This window comes from Eulemur rufifrons, chromosome 19 (assembly GCF_041146395.1).
Source record: "Eulemur rufifrons isolate Redbay chromosome 19, OSU_ERuf_1, whole genome shotgun sequence".
NCBI classification, from domain to species: Eukaryota; Metazoa; Chordata; class Mammalia; order Primates; family Lemuridae; genus Eulemur; species Eulemur rufifrons.
Window position 1 is genome coordinate 43,491,458 of NC_091001.1, and position 16,520 is coordinate 43,507,977.

The 16,520-nt window shown below is 44.9% G+C and overlaps 1 protein-coding gene and 1 non-coding gene across 2 annotated transcripts in view; both read left to right on the plus strand.

Moving 5' to 3' along the window:
• SNRNP200 (small nuclear ribonucleoprotein U5 subunit 200) overlaps positions 1–16,520 on the plus strand; it is a 198,884-nt gene that overhangs the window by 153,609 nt on the left and 28,755 nt on the right. The gene's annotated exons all lie outside the window — the stretch shown is intronic.
• On the plus strand, positions 7,500–7,603 carry LOC138400373 (U6 spliceosomal RNA). Its single transcript, XR_011236269.1, has one exon. It is a non-coding gene; the product is annotated as a U6 spliceosomal RNA (small nuclear RNA).

A 16,520-nucleotide genomic window follows, 5' to 3' on the forward strand; every position in this document is an offset into this window, starting at 1 on the left:
AGACCTTTCTCCTCCCGGCCAGGTTTCTGGGCCCAGGAGCATGAGCCTCCTCCCTTGGCCTGCGACCCCCCCATCTCTGTCCCTCCCAGCCATGGACGCGCCTCCACCCTGCCACACGCCTTTTCCACCGTTGGATGGCCCCCCAGGACTGGTCACGGCGGGAGAGTTTGGGGGGGGTCGCAGTGACCAGGAAGTACGCTTGCGAGGCGCTTGGCGACCTCCCTGAAAGGGGCGAGCCGGTGCATGAGGATGCGAGCCAGCCCCCGACTCCATAGCACGTTTGCACAGAGTCCTTTTGCCCGGTTGGCACATTTGCAGACTTTCCCGGGGATGCAACCGGGTGGTTGGCCCTGGGCCAGGACACACGGAACCTCTCATCGTGTTATAAATTAGTCCTTTCCTTCTCTCTGGATTACAGTTAGCGGGTCAGCTTACTTGTAAATCGTGTCGGTGAGGGCCGTTTTAACCAACTACGAGTTTCATTTCAGGATGAAAAAGGAGACGTGGTTTCCGAAGCGGCAGCCGTAGCCACCAGGGCCGGTCCTCCCTCCAGAGGACCTGCCCCCAAAACGAAGACCTTCGTTTGGCCGGATCTGGAAATGAGTCTCAGGCCGCAAAACTAGGGCGGCGGAAGCCTGTGGGTAGAGCGGAGGAAGGGCCTGGCGGGGGATCAGGAGCCCCCTGGTGGGTCCCTCTGCCGAGACCCCAGCCCCTCGCGGTGTGCAGGGACTTCACCGCGCAGCCTCTTTGCCCAGAGCAGCGTATCCCCTGCCCTTCCTTGACGGGACGGGGAAAACTCCTTTGCCATCCATCCCCTGAGCCCAGCGCGATGCTTCCTTCCCGTGCGGATGCAGTTTGGTATGGGGAAGAAAGAGGTCTGGGAGCCTGGCCTGCTACCTGGGGCCTGGCAAAGTTCCAAACTCCCTGGGCCTCAGCTTCCTCATCTGATAAACACAACGATGAAAATCCTTCCCTTTTAAGGTTGGTGCAGCAGATTAAATGGCCCTATACTATATATTTAGAGCACCTGGCTCTTGGATTAGTCACCCACCCGTTCTGGGCTCATCGGTTCACATTACTAAATATGGCCCTTACTGCATCACACCGCATCCTGGTTATTGGTCATCTATTGGTTTCTCTAATGAAATGCTGAGATCCCTAAGGACAAAAACCGAAATGAGACCTAGGTCAATTCCTGGTGTGCAACTGCTAAGTGTGTTTGAATGACTGAATGACACAGGATGCTCTAGCCATGAGAAATAGGAGTGTGTTTGGCGTGGGGTAGGACCTGTAACTTCCTTTTTTGGTGTAGGATGTTTGGACGTTGGTGATAACTGACAGGTCCACAGATCCACAGAATCTTGACCAACGATTCAGAAATTGGGTCTATGGCCAAGAATCAGAAAAGCATATCAACAAACCTTAAATAAAATATTTGATTTTGAGGTTAGGAGTGGAAGATCAGGATAATCAGATAAAATAACTGATAACAATAACTATGAGACAAGCCATTTCTCTCAACAACGAATTACAAAAAAAATGTTTCTACAACTGCAAAATTTTCATCAAATGAATTTCTTGTTATCACAAGCTCCAAAACTTACCCTGATCTGGTGACAACCATTTTGTGATGATTGCTGTGTAACAAAGACCTATATGGACACTGACTTGTATATTGCTGATGCTTGTGAACATAAAGGTAAACTAGAAAATTGCTGCCTGATTTTAATGCTTTGTGGAGGAGGAGGATTATTAATAGACTAGCTGCTACCTATGTATAAAATGTACCACTATTGCTCAATAAATGTGAATAGCATATCAATGCATATTATTTACTTCTCATATATTTCTTTAGAAAAACAATTAACAGGCCGGGCGCGGTGGCTCACGCCTGTAATCCTAGCACTCTGGGAGGCCGAGGCGGGTGGATTGCTCAAGGTCAGGAGTTCGAGACCAGCCTGAGCGAGACCCCGTCTCTACTAAAAATAGAAAGACATTATATGGACAACTAAAAATCTATATAGAAAAAATTAGCCGGGCATAGTGGCGCATGCCTGTAGTCCCAGCTACTCGGGAGGCTGAGGCAGTAGGATCGCTTAAGCCGAGGAGTCTGAGGTTGCTGTGAGCTAAGCTGACGCCACGGCACTCACTCTAGCCTGGGCAACAAAGTGAGACTCTGTCTCAACAAAAAAAAAAAAAAAAACAAAAAAAAAAACAATTAACAGTCTTTCTCTTCTCAGATGTAGCACTTGCACTGTTGGGAGGACAATAAATAGATGCTCATGATTAAATAGGGATTGGAAAGATTTGAGCAAGCTGGGCATGGTGTGTGCCTGTAGTCTCAGCTACTTGGGAGGCTGAGGCAGGAAGCTCACTTGAGGTTAGGAGTTAGAGGCTGCAGCAAGCTGTGATCATGGCTGTGAAAAGTCACTGCACTCCAGCCTGGGCAACATAGCAAGAACTCATCACTAAAAAAAGAAAAAATGTGAGTAGATTTTGTCTAACATCTGTCCCAATTACTTGTTCATTCATTCAATAAATATTTATTTGAACTTTTTTATAACTATGAAAGATATATTTGGACCAGATACAATGAGTGTCCTAAAGAGTTCTTGGAAATTAAAAACTTTAATAATAGATATGAAGAACTCCATAGAGAGCCTGAAAGATAAAATTGAGGAAATTTCCCAAAATTAAAGTAAAAATACAAAGAGCTGAAAAGAGGAGAGAAAAATTGCAAGAGTCAGCCCAGTAGGTCCAATATATGATGATTAGAGGGCCCCAGAAAGAGATGGAGAGGAGGAGATCTTGTCAAAGAAATAATAAAAGAAACGTCCCACACATAACTGGAAGACATGAGCTTCCAGACTGAAACTGAGTGCCCAGCACGTAGATGAAAGTAAACCCACACTAAATCACTCCATTATGAAATTTTAGGACACTCAGGTCAAACAGAGGATTCTATAAGCTTCTGGAGAGGAAAAAAAACAACAACAAAGATCACATACATGGGATCAGAAAGAATAGTATCAGACTTCTCAATAGCACTACAAGCAAGAAGATGAAAGAGAAATGCCTTCAAAATTCTGAAAGACAATGAGTTCCAGTCCAGAATTTTATACTCAGCCAAACTACCAAACAAGTGTGACAGTAGAATAAAGACAGTTTTGATCATGCAAGGTTTAAAAACAAATATGCCCCTTCTCAAAAAGTTGTGTTGGTTTATACTACTACCATGCTGATGCCAGGCTGCCATGACCCTTGTGCTTACAGGGACTGCTTTGTGGCCTCACCCTTGTAGCTCAGAGTGGCCCCTGTGGACTCTCAGGAAAGCCAGGCCAGCCTCTGCTGCTGACACTCTGTGTCATCCTCTCTTCTCTTGGAACTCCATCTGATGGGGCTGTATTGCCCTTTCTTTGCTGGGTTTATGCTTGCTACTAACCTCTTTAAAACTGAACAATATATTGTTCAGAAACCATACATAGATATTAAAACTGTAAAGAAAAGCAAGAGAATGGCTAACATAAAAGTCAGGAAAGTGGTTACCTCTGGTGGAGGGAGGGAGGGAGAAACAGTTGGGGAGGGCCCCCAAGGGCTTTCTGAGGTCCTAGGGTGGTAGGTGCATTGGTGTTTGTTTTCTTTTCTTATTTCTTTGGCACACTGGTATTGCTTCCTATTTCCTTGGCTTTCCCATGGGACATTGCCTGACTGACTGAGGGTGATCTGGGCTGGGGATGGTCTAGGATGGGAGATGGGGTGAGTGGAGAAGCTTTGTTCAATCAGGAGCCCTGAGCCACTGGAGAAAATACATCACAGATGATACCTCAATGAATAGCAACTATAATTACCATTGTAGGTATTTTGTGTGTATTAACTAATTTAGACTTTTCTTTCTTTCTTTCTTTCTTTTTTTTTTTTTTTTTGAGACAGAGTCTCACTCTGTTGCCTGAGCTAGAGTGACATGGGGTCAGCCTAGCTCACAGCAACCTCAAACTCCTGGGCTCCAGCGATCCTTCTGCCTCAGCCTCCCGAGTAGCTGGGAATACAGGTATGTGCCACAATGCCCAGCTAATTTTTTCTATATATTTTTCGTTGTCCAGCTAATTTCTTTCTATTTTTAGTAGAGATGGGGTTTCGCTCTTGCTCAGGCTGGTCTTGAACTCCTGACCCCGAGAGATCCTCCCGCCTTGGCCTCCCAGAGTGCTAGGATTACAGGTGTGAGCCACCGCGCCCGGCCTAATTTAGTCTTTTCAACATCATCTCTATTTACAGACAAAAGAACTGGAGGCCCAGAGAGTACCAAACAACCCAATTCAGCGTTTTCTAAAGGAAGACAGATCAAGTGTTCAACTGCGTTTTAAAACCAAGTTTATAGGCCGGGTGGGCACTGTGGCTCACACCTGTAATCCTAGCACTCTGATAGGCCAAGGAGGGAGGATCACTTGAGGTCAGGAGTTTAGACCAGCCTGAGCAAGAGCAAGACCCATCTCTACTAAAAAAAAAAAAAAGAAAAAAAGAAAGAAAATTAGCTGGACAACTGAAAATATATAGAAAAAATTAGCTGGACATGGTGGCGCATGCCTGTAGTCCCAGCTACTTGGGAGGCTGAGGCAGGAGGATTGCTTGAGCCCAGGAGTTTGAGGTTGCTGTGAGCTAGGCTGATGCCATGGCACTTTACCCTGGGCGACAGAGTGAGACTCTGTCTCAAGAAAACCAAGTTTAGGCCGGGCGCGGTGGCTCACGCCTGTAATCCTAGCACTCTGGGAGGCCGAGGCGGGTGGATCGCTCAAGGTCAGGAGTTCGAGACCAGCCTGAGCGAGACCCCGTCTCTACTAAAAATAGAAAGACATTATATGGACAACTAAAAATCTATATAGAAAAAATTAGCCGGGCATAGTGGCGCATGCCTGTAGTCCCAGCTACTCGGGAGGCTGAGGCAGTAGGATCGCTTAAGCCGAGGAGTCTGAGGTTGCTGTGAGCTAAGCTGACGCCACGGCACTCACTCTAGCCTGGGCAACAAAGTGAAACTCTGTCTCAACAAAAAAACAAAAAACAAAAAAACAAAACCAAGTTTATAGATCCAAAGCACTTACATAGGAAAAAAAAAAGTTTAGAAATCAAACTTTACTCAATCAATAGCCCTGTAACTATTAACAGTATAAATTTTAGTTCCACATTGAGGTGGAACATACAGGATGGAGAAAAGACAAAGGAACTAAGTGGGGATGGGAAGGACAGAAAACGGGGAACAAGGGAAGGGCAGACCCTTCTGGTGCCTACCAGGTTTTCATCTTATCCTGGTGCTCCAGAGACCAGGTTCCTAGGGGCTAAAGCTGGTTACATCAGGACTTGCTTCTACCAAAACCACATAAAACTTGGGGCCCTGAGTTATTGAGGGGGTGGAGGGATATGGAAGGGGTGGAAGATCCATGTGTTCATCTGTCTACTCTTCAGGGGTTCTAGTCCCTGCCTCTGCCCAGCTGGCAACCCCTTTGTGTGACTGGCATCAGATTTCCTGTTTGTTTTGCCCTTGTAGCTGCTGGTTGTAGTGTCCGACTCTGCCTAGGGTTTGCCCTCAGGCTCATCCAGTATCTAGGACTCTTCTGCCCCTGAGGGACTGAGCGTCTTTTATTTCAGGCTGCTGTAAGCCTGCTAAGGCTGCACCCAGCACCGATTCTTGCCACAGAACTGGAAGGATGGTGACTTGGGCTCCCATAACACAGCCCCTTCCCCCAAAGTTCCCCAACATACTCAACTTTTTCCTTAAAGCAGCTGAGGCTAGGGAGAGGGAGAGAGCAGCTCTGTTCCAGTAAATAAGGCTTTGCACATTCTAATGCTTTCAGTCCACTTGAAGCTCTGTATCCTCATTGCTGATGCCATTTATCTCAGTTTTAGGGACCCATTGACTCAGCTGCCACAATCATGTTGCCTTTTGGCTGTAGCTGCAGGGCTTGTTGCCTCATAGTCATAACAACATTAAATCCTTTCCATCCAAACTGTCAGAGTCTGGAATTTTACCCTCCTTTACAAGCTATTATAGTTACTGTATCATGGATGCTGGCAGAAGACACAAGACATCTGGGTCAGAGATAAAAGGCTTTCTTACTCATAGCACAGCAAGCAGGATGAACTTCCTGATTGTGTCAATTCTCCTTGCTCTCCCAAGTCCCGTGGGGCAACAAGGAGGGGCACAGGTGGATGCTCTGCATGGAATGGTTTGCATTGCAGACAAGGAATTCCGATCTCAGGGAAACTGCTTCTTTCATGGCCATTCTTCTCTTTGTCCTGGGGGAAGACATTACTTCATCACTAAAGGCTGATCACTAAAAACACAATTCTGAGAAAGCGCCCTAGTAAAGCATGGCTACAGCCTTGCATTTCTGACACACCCAATAAGAACGTGCAGGAATGCTCTGGACCATGACAAATTGCCTCGCCTGACACCTACTCAGAAGTTGGTTGTTGAGGATGAAAGGAAATGAATGTGTAGCACGTAATAAACTAAAAAAAAAGTCAATTATTAATATTATATTATCATTCTAGTTTTTCAATGAAATTAAGGCAGTTCTGACTATAATATACTCCTGAACATGTACAAAAGGTGAATATGGGCCGGGCGCGGTGGCTCACGCCTGTAATCCTAGCACTCTGGGAGGCCGAGGCGGGTGGATTGCTCAAGGTCAGGAGTTCGAGACCAGCCTGAGCGAGACCCTGTCTCTACTAAAAATAGAAAGACATTATATGGACAACTAAAAATCTATATAGAAAAAAATTAGCCGGGCATGGTGGCGCATGCCTGTAGTCCCAGCTACTCGGGAGGCTGAGGCAGTAGGATCGCTTAAGCCAAGGAGTCTGAGGTTGCTGTGAGCTAAGCTGACGCCACGGCACTCACTCTAGCCTGGGCAACAAAGTGAGACTCTGTCTCAACCAAAAAAAAAAAAAAAAAAAAAAAAAGGTGAATATGTACTAGGTGAATAATAACTCAAACACTATTAGGGAGAAGAGATCCCATTTCCAGGGAAAAAAGGGAAAAAAATATGTATAGAATATCTAATTATTATTATACCTTTTAGATATTTTCTTCAATGACATTTTCAAATCATTTGTCCATATGCTTTTATTTTATTTTCCAATTGAACACAGGACTGGCTTAAGTCCAGTGAGCCCCCAACCAGTTGTGGTAAAAAATTTATTACTTTCACCTGCTTGTTGACTTCCAACTATAGTAAGTTATAAAATCTTTGCTTTTTACTAGTATCACCAATTTTCATTTTTAAAAAATTCCTACTCATTTTAATAATCAGAGTGAAATGCATGAAAATATTAACTCCTTCAATGCTGCAGCACTGGCTAAAGCAGCAGCAATGCCACTAGACCAGTGGTCCCCAAACTGTTTGGCACCAGGGACTGATTTCATGGAAGATAATTTTTCCATAGTGGGGGGGATGCCTTCGGGATGATTCAAGCACATTACATTTATTGTTCAGTCAAACCTCTCTGTGGTGCTCGCAGCACATATACTAAAATTGGAATGATACAGAGAAGATTTGCATGGCCCCTGCGCAAAGATGACATGAAAATTCGTGAAGCGTTCCATATTAAAAAAAAAAAAAACCTCTCTGTGATAATGATAATCTGTATTTGCAACCGCTCCCCAGCGCTAGCATCACCACTTCAGCTCCACCCCAGATCATCAGACATTAGATTCGTCTAAGGAGTGCTCAACCTAGATCTCTTACATCTGTAGTTTACAGTAGGATTTGTGCTCCTATGAGAGTCTGATGCCTCCACTGATCTGACAGGAGGCGGAGCTTGTGTGTTGATGCCAGCAATGGTGAGTGGCTGTAAATATACAAGAATCTTTGCTTGGGGCTGCTCACCTCCTGCTGTGCGGCCCGGTTCCTAACAGGCCAAGGATGGGTACCAGTCTGCAGCCTGGGGCACTAGAATACACTGCTGGCTAAAGGCCAGCTCGCTTGTCACCTGTGAGGAGAAAGCAGAGGTCCATTAGGAGAGGCCGCTGTGGAGTGCCAGAGTGCCAGGCACAATGCATGGAGAACTGAGGATAACAAAGGCAGCTCAGAGATTGCCCATCCTTTTTTTTATTGAGACAGAGTCTTACTCCATCACCCTGGGTAGAGTGCAGTGGTATCATCATAGCTCACTGCAACCTCAAACTCCTGGGCTCAAGCCCAGCCTCCTGTCTCAGCCTCCCAAGTAGCTGGGACTACAGGTGCCACCACCATGCCCAGCTAATTGTTTTCTATTTTTGGCAGAGATGGGGGTCTCACTCTTGCTCAGGCTGGTCTTGAACTCCTGAGCTCATGCAATCCTCCTCCCTCGGCCTCACGGAGTGCTAAAATTACAAGCATGAGCCACTGTGTTTGGCCCTGATCTGGTTTTTTAAAGGCTCCACTCTGTAAGAGAAATTGGAAGGAATGAGATGGTGGGGAGGGAGAAGCCTAACAGAGGAGCTGCCCGGTACAAGTAGGAGACTCAGCTTGTCACAAGAGACTGTCTTCCATCTGTGGCAGAAACCACTTCTCACAACTCTGTAAGCCACCTGCTGCCTGGCTACAAATGGATCCATCTTGGAAACATGAGCCACATGTTGACACGACTGCCCTTGGAAGGAGTCTACATTTATTTTTTAAAAAGTATATGGCAACTTGTACACCAAAATTAGTTCTTAGCCTCTGCAAATCCTTCACCTGGTGAAGCAACTAATAACACAGCCACAGCTGACAGCATTCTGGGAACAGCCACCCAACCTACAGTCATGCCTTTGAGTAGACCCAGTCTGGCAACCTGTTACCTTCTGAGTGAGGCCTGGGGTTTAGGGAACAGGCAACTGGCATTCAGAACCAAGTTTGCTGGGTGGAAGGGCCACAAGGTTGGGTAAGACCATATGGGAAAAGAAAGGATGGATACAAAAAAGAATGAGGCGGTTTTTCTGTGTGAGTCACAAACTGCCTCCAGACAGAGTGTTTCAGAAATGCTTTTAAGAAATGCAGCCCTGCCAGACAATACCTAACACCTACTGTTTCCTGGCATAGTTCTAGGTGCCAGGCAACCCTGTGGAGTAGATAAAACTATCCCCATTAGGCAGAGAGTAGCTAAGAACTGAGCTAAGACTACACAGCTAGTAAGGGGTAAAGCTGGGATTTGAATCCAGGCAGGCTGGCATAAGAGTCCCTGCTTTTAATCACTACGTCAAACTGCCTCCTGGTCGAAACAACACCGTTGCCTCCTAAGGTAAAGACCTGGAAGGGAGCAAGCCTGTTTAGAAACATACACCAGATGAATCAATTAGAAAACCAATTTTGTCACTACACAGTTAAATCTTACATATACTCACATATAAAATGTGAGTTGGTGCAGCCCTAGAACCTATTATAGTGTCTGACACATAGGAGACAATAAAATTTGCTAAATGAAGAAAGGAATGAATGAATAAAGTAGTTCAAAAGTGTGCGTTACAGAGTGAATCAATGGCCTAGGCAACTAGGGAAGGAACTACCATTTATTGAATCCTTTCTCCATTTAGGACACCAAATTACGCTTACTGGAGTCATTTGATTTAGCCTCAGTCTCACCCTATACTGTGTATATTTTATCCTGGGTCAGGAAGCATTTCACCATCCAATATGCAAGTTATGAGCTCATATCAGGCTTTTGGGTGATCCAGCTCTCCTCCTTCCCAGCCCCAAGAGTTCAGGCAACCTGAGGTCTTCCTGAACTCACCAAAAACCATCACCAAGTCCCTTTGCGTTTCATTCACATTTCTAGCATTCCATATCCCCTGCCCATGCTACCTCTGCCAGGCACACCTAACCTCTCACTTCCTCTGTGACAGCCTCTCAGCTCTACTCCCTGTCTCTGGCCACCCCACTCCCCCACCATCCATCATCTTACCTAGCACCGTGAGAATCACCTTTCTGAAGCTCAGATCTGTGAGAAGTCCCCTGTGCACAGGGTCTGGAATGAGAAGGCCTGGCTTTGAGGCAGATGAAGCCAGGCAAGTCAAATACCTTCCTGGGGCTTTGAGTTCTTCATTGGTGAAGTGGGGGACATCAATATATTTCATAGAGCTTGATGGGGATTCAGTGAGATAATGTAGGTTAAAGTGGAACTTTGCAAATGCTTGTCACATGATATTAATAAATACTCTTAAGTTTTTGCTTAATCTAAAAGGTCCCTCTAATCAAATACCTGCTATGAAGCTGTAAAAACAAATGAAACCCTCCAAACAAGAAACCTACTATAGCTTCCTACTGTCTGCCGAACAAAGCAAAAGCTCTTTACAATGGCATTCTTTTTTTTTTTTTTTTTTGAGACAGAGTCTCACTCTGTTGCCCAGGCTAGAGTGAGTGCCGTGGCGTCAGCCTAGCTCACAGCAACCTCAAACTCCTGAGCTCAAGGGATCCTCCTGTCTCAGCCTCCCGAGTAGCTGGGACTACAGGCATGCACCACCATGCCCGGCTAATTTTTTTCTATATATATTTTTAGCTGTCCATATAATTTCTTTCTATTTTTAGTAGAGATGGGGTCTCGCTCTTGCTCAGGCTGGTCTCGAACTCCTGAGCTCAAACGATCCGCCCACCTCGGCCTCCCAGAGTGCTAGGATTACAGGCGTGAGCCACCGCGCCCGGCCTGGCATTCTTTTTTAAATAAAGAGATTATGTACTCTATCACATTGTTCCATTTATTTTTTTTCTTTTTCTTTTTTTTGAGACACAGTCTGGCTTTGTTGCCAGGGCTAGAGTGAGTGCTGCAGCATCAGCCTAGCTCACAGCAACCTCAAACTCCTGGGCTCAAGCGATCCTCCTGCCTCAGCCTCCCCAATAGCTAGGACTATAGGTGCTCACCACCATGCCTGGCTAATTTTTTGCTTCTATTTTTAGTTGACCAGCTAATTTTCTTTCTATTTTTAGTAGAGACGGGTCTTGCTCTTGCTGAAGTTGGTGTCAAACTCCTGACCTCAGGCAATCCTCTCGCCTCGGCCCCCTAGAGTGGTAGGATTACAGGTGTAAGCCACCTGTGCCGGCCACGTTGTTCCATTTCTTACATTTGCCCTGCACTCAGCTGAATTGAGCTTTTAACAGTTCCCAAGACACGCCTCTGTCTTCTCACCTTCATGCTTTTGCTTTTTCTGTGTCCCTTTGAAATCCCCCACCTCCGGCCTCTGCTGAAATCCTAGCCAGCTGTTACGTCACAGCTGCAAAGCCTCACCTAGTCTCCTGTCAGAAGTCATTTCTTGGATCTCCCACAGTGCCCCCTTGTGGCACTGACTGCATTCTGCTTTTTTTTTTTTTTTTTCTTTCTAGAGACACTCTCACTCTGTTGCCCAGACTGGAGAGCAGTGGCTATTCGTAGGTGCAATCATCAGGCACTAAAGCCTTGAATTCCTGGGCTCAAACAATCCTCTTGCCTCAGCTTCCTGAGTAGCTGGGACTATGGGCATTCACCACTGTGCCCAACTTGCATTTTGCTTTTTAATTGCAGTTGTTTATGTTTTACTTCTGCAAAATTATAACTCCTCAAAGGTCCTAATTGTGTCTTGTTTTTCTGAGTCTCTAAAAGTGCTCACCGAGTAGTGCACATATAAATATTTGAGAGGTAACTAAATGAAGTGACAGGTTTTAAGGTATAGAAATTCAGGGCCTAGGCAGAAGTCTGGATAATCTGTTCAGGCTTGGGGCTGGGGAGTAGTTGTTACTGAGCACTCCATAGGCTTGCTGCCCAATGTGCATAGAAGTGAGGGTAATGACATGTGATCTGATTGGATATTGTGATTTGGTGATGCCAGGAGACATGTTCTGATTGGACCATGCCCTGGGGTGACACCAGAAGTCAATCTGATTGGATCCTGGATCCTGCCATGTGGTGTCTGCTTAATTCAGTTCCCACTCCTTCATCCAAGCACTTGGGTTCCGCCCATCCTTGCACACTTGGGTCATTTGGGCTTGCTCAGGTTATGTGGCCTTCGACCTGGGGGTCCATGGCAACTGAAAAACAACTCACAACTTTGTTACATGAAAGTCGAACCAGATTGATCTGATGTGGTTACATTGTGAATTCTGATGGTCATCTTTGGAGAGAAGCAGTATAGTGGAGCACACATGGGCCAGAATGATGCTAAAGGCCCTTACTCTGAGCCTACCTTGGTAACTAATGTCACCCTTGGGGTCTGTGCCTACCAGGGTGCCCCCAATCATCAGCTTTCTGAAGATAATCCTCTATTAAAATTTGTTTAAGACAACTTTATTGAGGTATAATTTATATACCATAGAATTCTTTCATTTAAAATGTATAGTTCAATGTTTTTAAATATATATTCCAAGTTGTCCACCACTCACCATCATCTAATTTTAGAACATTTCATCACTTTCCATTAGGAGTCACTCCCTCTCACTCCTAACCTGCCTCCCACCCTAGGCAACCACTACTTTACTTTCTGTCTCTACAGATTTGCCTACCTCGGACATTTCATATACATGGAATCATACAATATGTGGACTTTTGTGACTGGCATCTTTCATTTAATATGTTTTTGAGATTCATCCATGTTGTAGCATTCATCAATACTTCACTGCTTTTTGAGGCTGAATAATATTGCATTGTATGGCTATACTACATTTTGTTTATCCATTCATTAGTTGATGAACAACTGGGTTGTTTCCATTTTTTGGTTTTTGTGAATAGTGCTGCTGTGGAAATTTGTGTACAGATTTTTGTGTAGACATATGTTTTCAATTCTCTTGAATAGACTCCTAGGAGTAGAATTGCTGGGTCACATGGTAACCTTATGTTTAACTTTTTAAGGAACTGGCAAACTGTTTTCCAAAGTGGCTGCACCATTTTACGTGCCTACCAGTGGTATCAGAGGGTTTCAGTTTCTCCACATCTCTGCCAGCACTTGTTATTGTCCATCTTTTTTTTTTTTTCAGACAGAGTCTCACTCTTGTCACCTGGGCTAGAGTGCCATGGCACCAGCCTAGCTTACAGCAACCTCAAAGTCCTGGGCTCAAGCGATTCTCCTGCCTCAGCCTCCCGAGTAGCTGACATTACAGGCGCATGTGACCACGCCTGGCTAATTTTCCTATTTTTAGTAGAGATGGGGTCTCTTTCTTGCTCAGGCTGGTGTTGAACTCCTGACCTCAAGTGATCCTCCTGCCTCGGCCTCCCAGAGTGCTAGGATTACAGGCGTAAGCCACCACGCCTGTCCTGTCCATCTTTTTAATTCTAGACATCTAATTGGTTTCAAGTGGTATCTCATAGTTTTTATTTGCATTTCCCTCATGAATAATGATGTTGAGCATCTTTTCATGTGCTTACTGGCCACATGTATATTTTCTTTGAAGAAATTTCTGTTCAAATCCTTTCCCAATTTTATGATTGGGTTATTTGTCTTATTATTATTTAGTTGTAAGAGTTCTTTATATATTCTAGACACTAGTTCTTTATCATATATATGAATTTGCAAATATTGTCTTGCACTCTATGGGTTGTCTTTTCACTTTCCTGATGATGTACTTTAAAGTACAAATGTTTTTAATCTTGATGAAGTCTAATTTATCTTTCTTTTTGTTCATACTTTTGGTGTGACATCTAAGACAGCATTGCCTAACCCAAGGTCATGAAGTTTTATCTCTATGTCTTCTTGCAAGACTTTTATAGTTTTAGTGCTAACATTTAGGTTTATGATCCATTTTGAGTTAGCTTTTGTGTATGGTATGTGGTAGAGGAACAAATTCATCCTTTTGCATGTGGATATCCAATTGTCCCAGCACCGTTTGGGGAAAAGCTTCTTCCTTCCTCATGGGATTATCTTGGTACCCTTTTCAAAAGTCAATTGCTGGCCGGGCGTGGTGGCTCACGCCTGTAATCCTAGCACTCTGGGAGGCCGAGGCGGGTGGATCGCTTGAGGTCAGGAGTTTGAGACCAGCCTGAGCAAGAGCGAGACCCCATCTCTACTAAAAATAGAAATAAATGATTGGGACAGCTAAAAATATATAGAAAAAATTACCCAGGCATGGTGGCGCATGCCTGTAGTCCCAGCTACTTGGGAGGCTGAGGCAGAAGGATTGCTTGAGCCCAGAAGTTTGAGGTTGCTGTGAGCGAGGCTGACACCATGGCACTCTAGTCCGGGCAACAGAGTGAGACCCTGTCTCAAAAAAAAAAAAAAGAAAAGAAAAGAAAAGAAAAAAAAAAAAAAAGACAATTGCTCATAAATGTATGGGTTTATTTTCAGGCTCTGAATTCTAGAATATTGATCTATAAGTTTATTTCTCTTTTAATCTTACGATAAATTGGCTCATGCTTCATCTTACATGTTATTGGGACAACAGCATCTCCCCACTGCCAGAAGCCTCAGAATTCTCAGGGACACATTTTCTTCCCAGTTACATCTTATACAAATTTTTTGCTTTCATTGAATTTTGTCTCCTAGCTCTGGGTCTTATCCTCTATAACCTAGCCCTCCCACTTCATTTCAACTTTCCCTGGACACCACCTCCATTCCTTCATTCCCTAAAGTAACATAAACACACCAGTGTGTGACAAACTCTTACTCAAGATTTGAGGAAATGGATGGAAAATCCTGCAAAGATTGTATGGGCAGCAACTTAAAAAAAAAAGGTCACTGCCTAAAAGTGCATCAAGCTGATCTTTGTGATGGGAAATTTTACTTTGCTATGGCTCCTTTAGGTTCTGGCTAATTGTCATATTCCTGGGCCTTTCTTGCTTCCTGGCACCTTTCTTTTTCCCTCTTTACATCCTAGATCTAGCTGCCTGGGCTAGAATGCAGTGGTGTCATCACAGCTCACTGCAACCTCAAACTCCTGGGCTCAAGCAACCTGCCTTTCATAGCCTCCCAAGTAGCTGGGACCACAGACATGCGTTACCACACCTGGCTAAGTTTTCTATTTTTCGTAGAGATGAGGTCATGCTATGTTGCTCAGGCTGCTCTTGAACTCCTGGCCTGAAGGGATTCTCCCACCTTGGCCTCCCAAAGTGCTAGGATTACAGGCACGAGCCACCTTGCCTGGCCCTCTTTCCTTTCTTATGTGGGGCACTGAGTTCTCTCTTTGACTTGCCTTCACTATGACCCCTTCCTCCCATTTTCAACAACATGGCCCAGGAAGTTTCCCTGAGACTTTCCCCCAACTGAAGAACTCCATCTCTCAGGTAAATGCTGCCTCCTACCTAGAATAAGAAAACATTGTCATTTTATTTCCTAAATCACAAGTATTTTCTTCCTGTACATATGATTCAGTGTGATGATCCTCCCTGGGCTGTAGCCTCCTCATGTGGGAAATGAAAAAACCGAACTAATCCATCTCTAAGGCCCCTTCCAGCTCTAAGATCCTATGGAAACTTACAGATTCATCTAAATGACTAAATGGAGGATTTACATTTGGTAGAGCCTGCTTAGAGGGGAAAGGGGAAGATGGAGAAATTTTCCTTCTTTTCTTGCTTCACAGATTTCCCCACAGCCTGGCCTTGTCTATGAACATGAATACTACTCCCACCAAATCACAGAGTGGAATCCCCCTGAAATACCTTTCAGACCTTTTGTGACATGTGGGGGGACCACGGAATAATTATGAAATAAAAGCCTTAAGGATTCAGATTTAAATAACCGTTAGTGAACCTCCACCTTGAATCAGGCACTTTGCTTTTAAACACATAACCTCATTTAATCACAGTAAGATTGTATTGCCTCAATTTTAAGGATGAGGAAATGATGCTCACCCAGAGACACCAGGAAGCTAATTCAAAGTCTTGTAGCCACTGAGGAGCGGAGCTACAAGGACTTGACTGTCCCTTGGAAGGTCTAGATATTTAAAACACACACACACCACACACACACACAGCCCAAGGCAGCAGACTCCACGCCTACAGTGGCCAGGCAGGTAAAAATAAGGAGTAAGGTGGACAGGTATGAGAACACAGGAGGAGTGGGAGGAACATGTGTACCCTCTAACCTCGGCAGCTGCTGATTAGCACAGGGCAAGTATGCCATCTAGATATGTGGGTCAATGTGGTCAATTTTCTGATTTCTCAACTGATGGGGGAAATCCAGAATTTGTGTGAATGACCCTAACTTTTAAATAAGGAGCCAACAGTGAGCCAAATACAATACCACCACAGGTCAAATTTGGCCCAGGAGACTACTATGGAGGATGAATTCCTTTGGCTTAATACCCATCCTTCTTTTCATTCATCTTCTCAAAAGCAAACATGCTCTAAGTGAGGGAACCATTCAGCGGTAAGTTGCCATTCCATTGGTGAGAAATGGTTGATGGGGTAGGGTAGGGAGGGAGTGCCCACCAGCCCTGGACTTTGTAGCTGGGGAAGAAATTTAAGTCACTGCCTTCAAGGATTTGACCCTGCCAGTACGGAGATGCCTTCACCAATGTTCACAGGGCCCTGCCATGGAATGTGACAGACAACTGGGAGCAAATGGGGGCCCGGGCCCTGTTCACTTAGCTGGGTGAGAATGAGGGTCTTCGGAG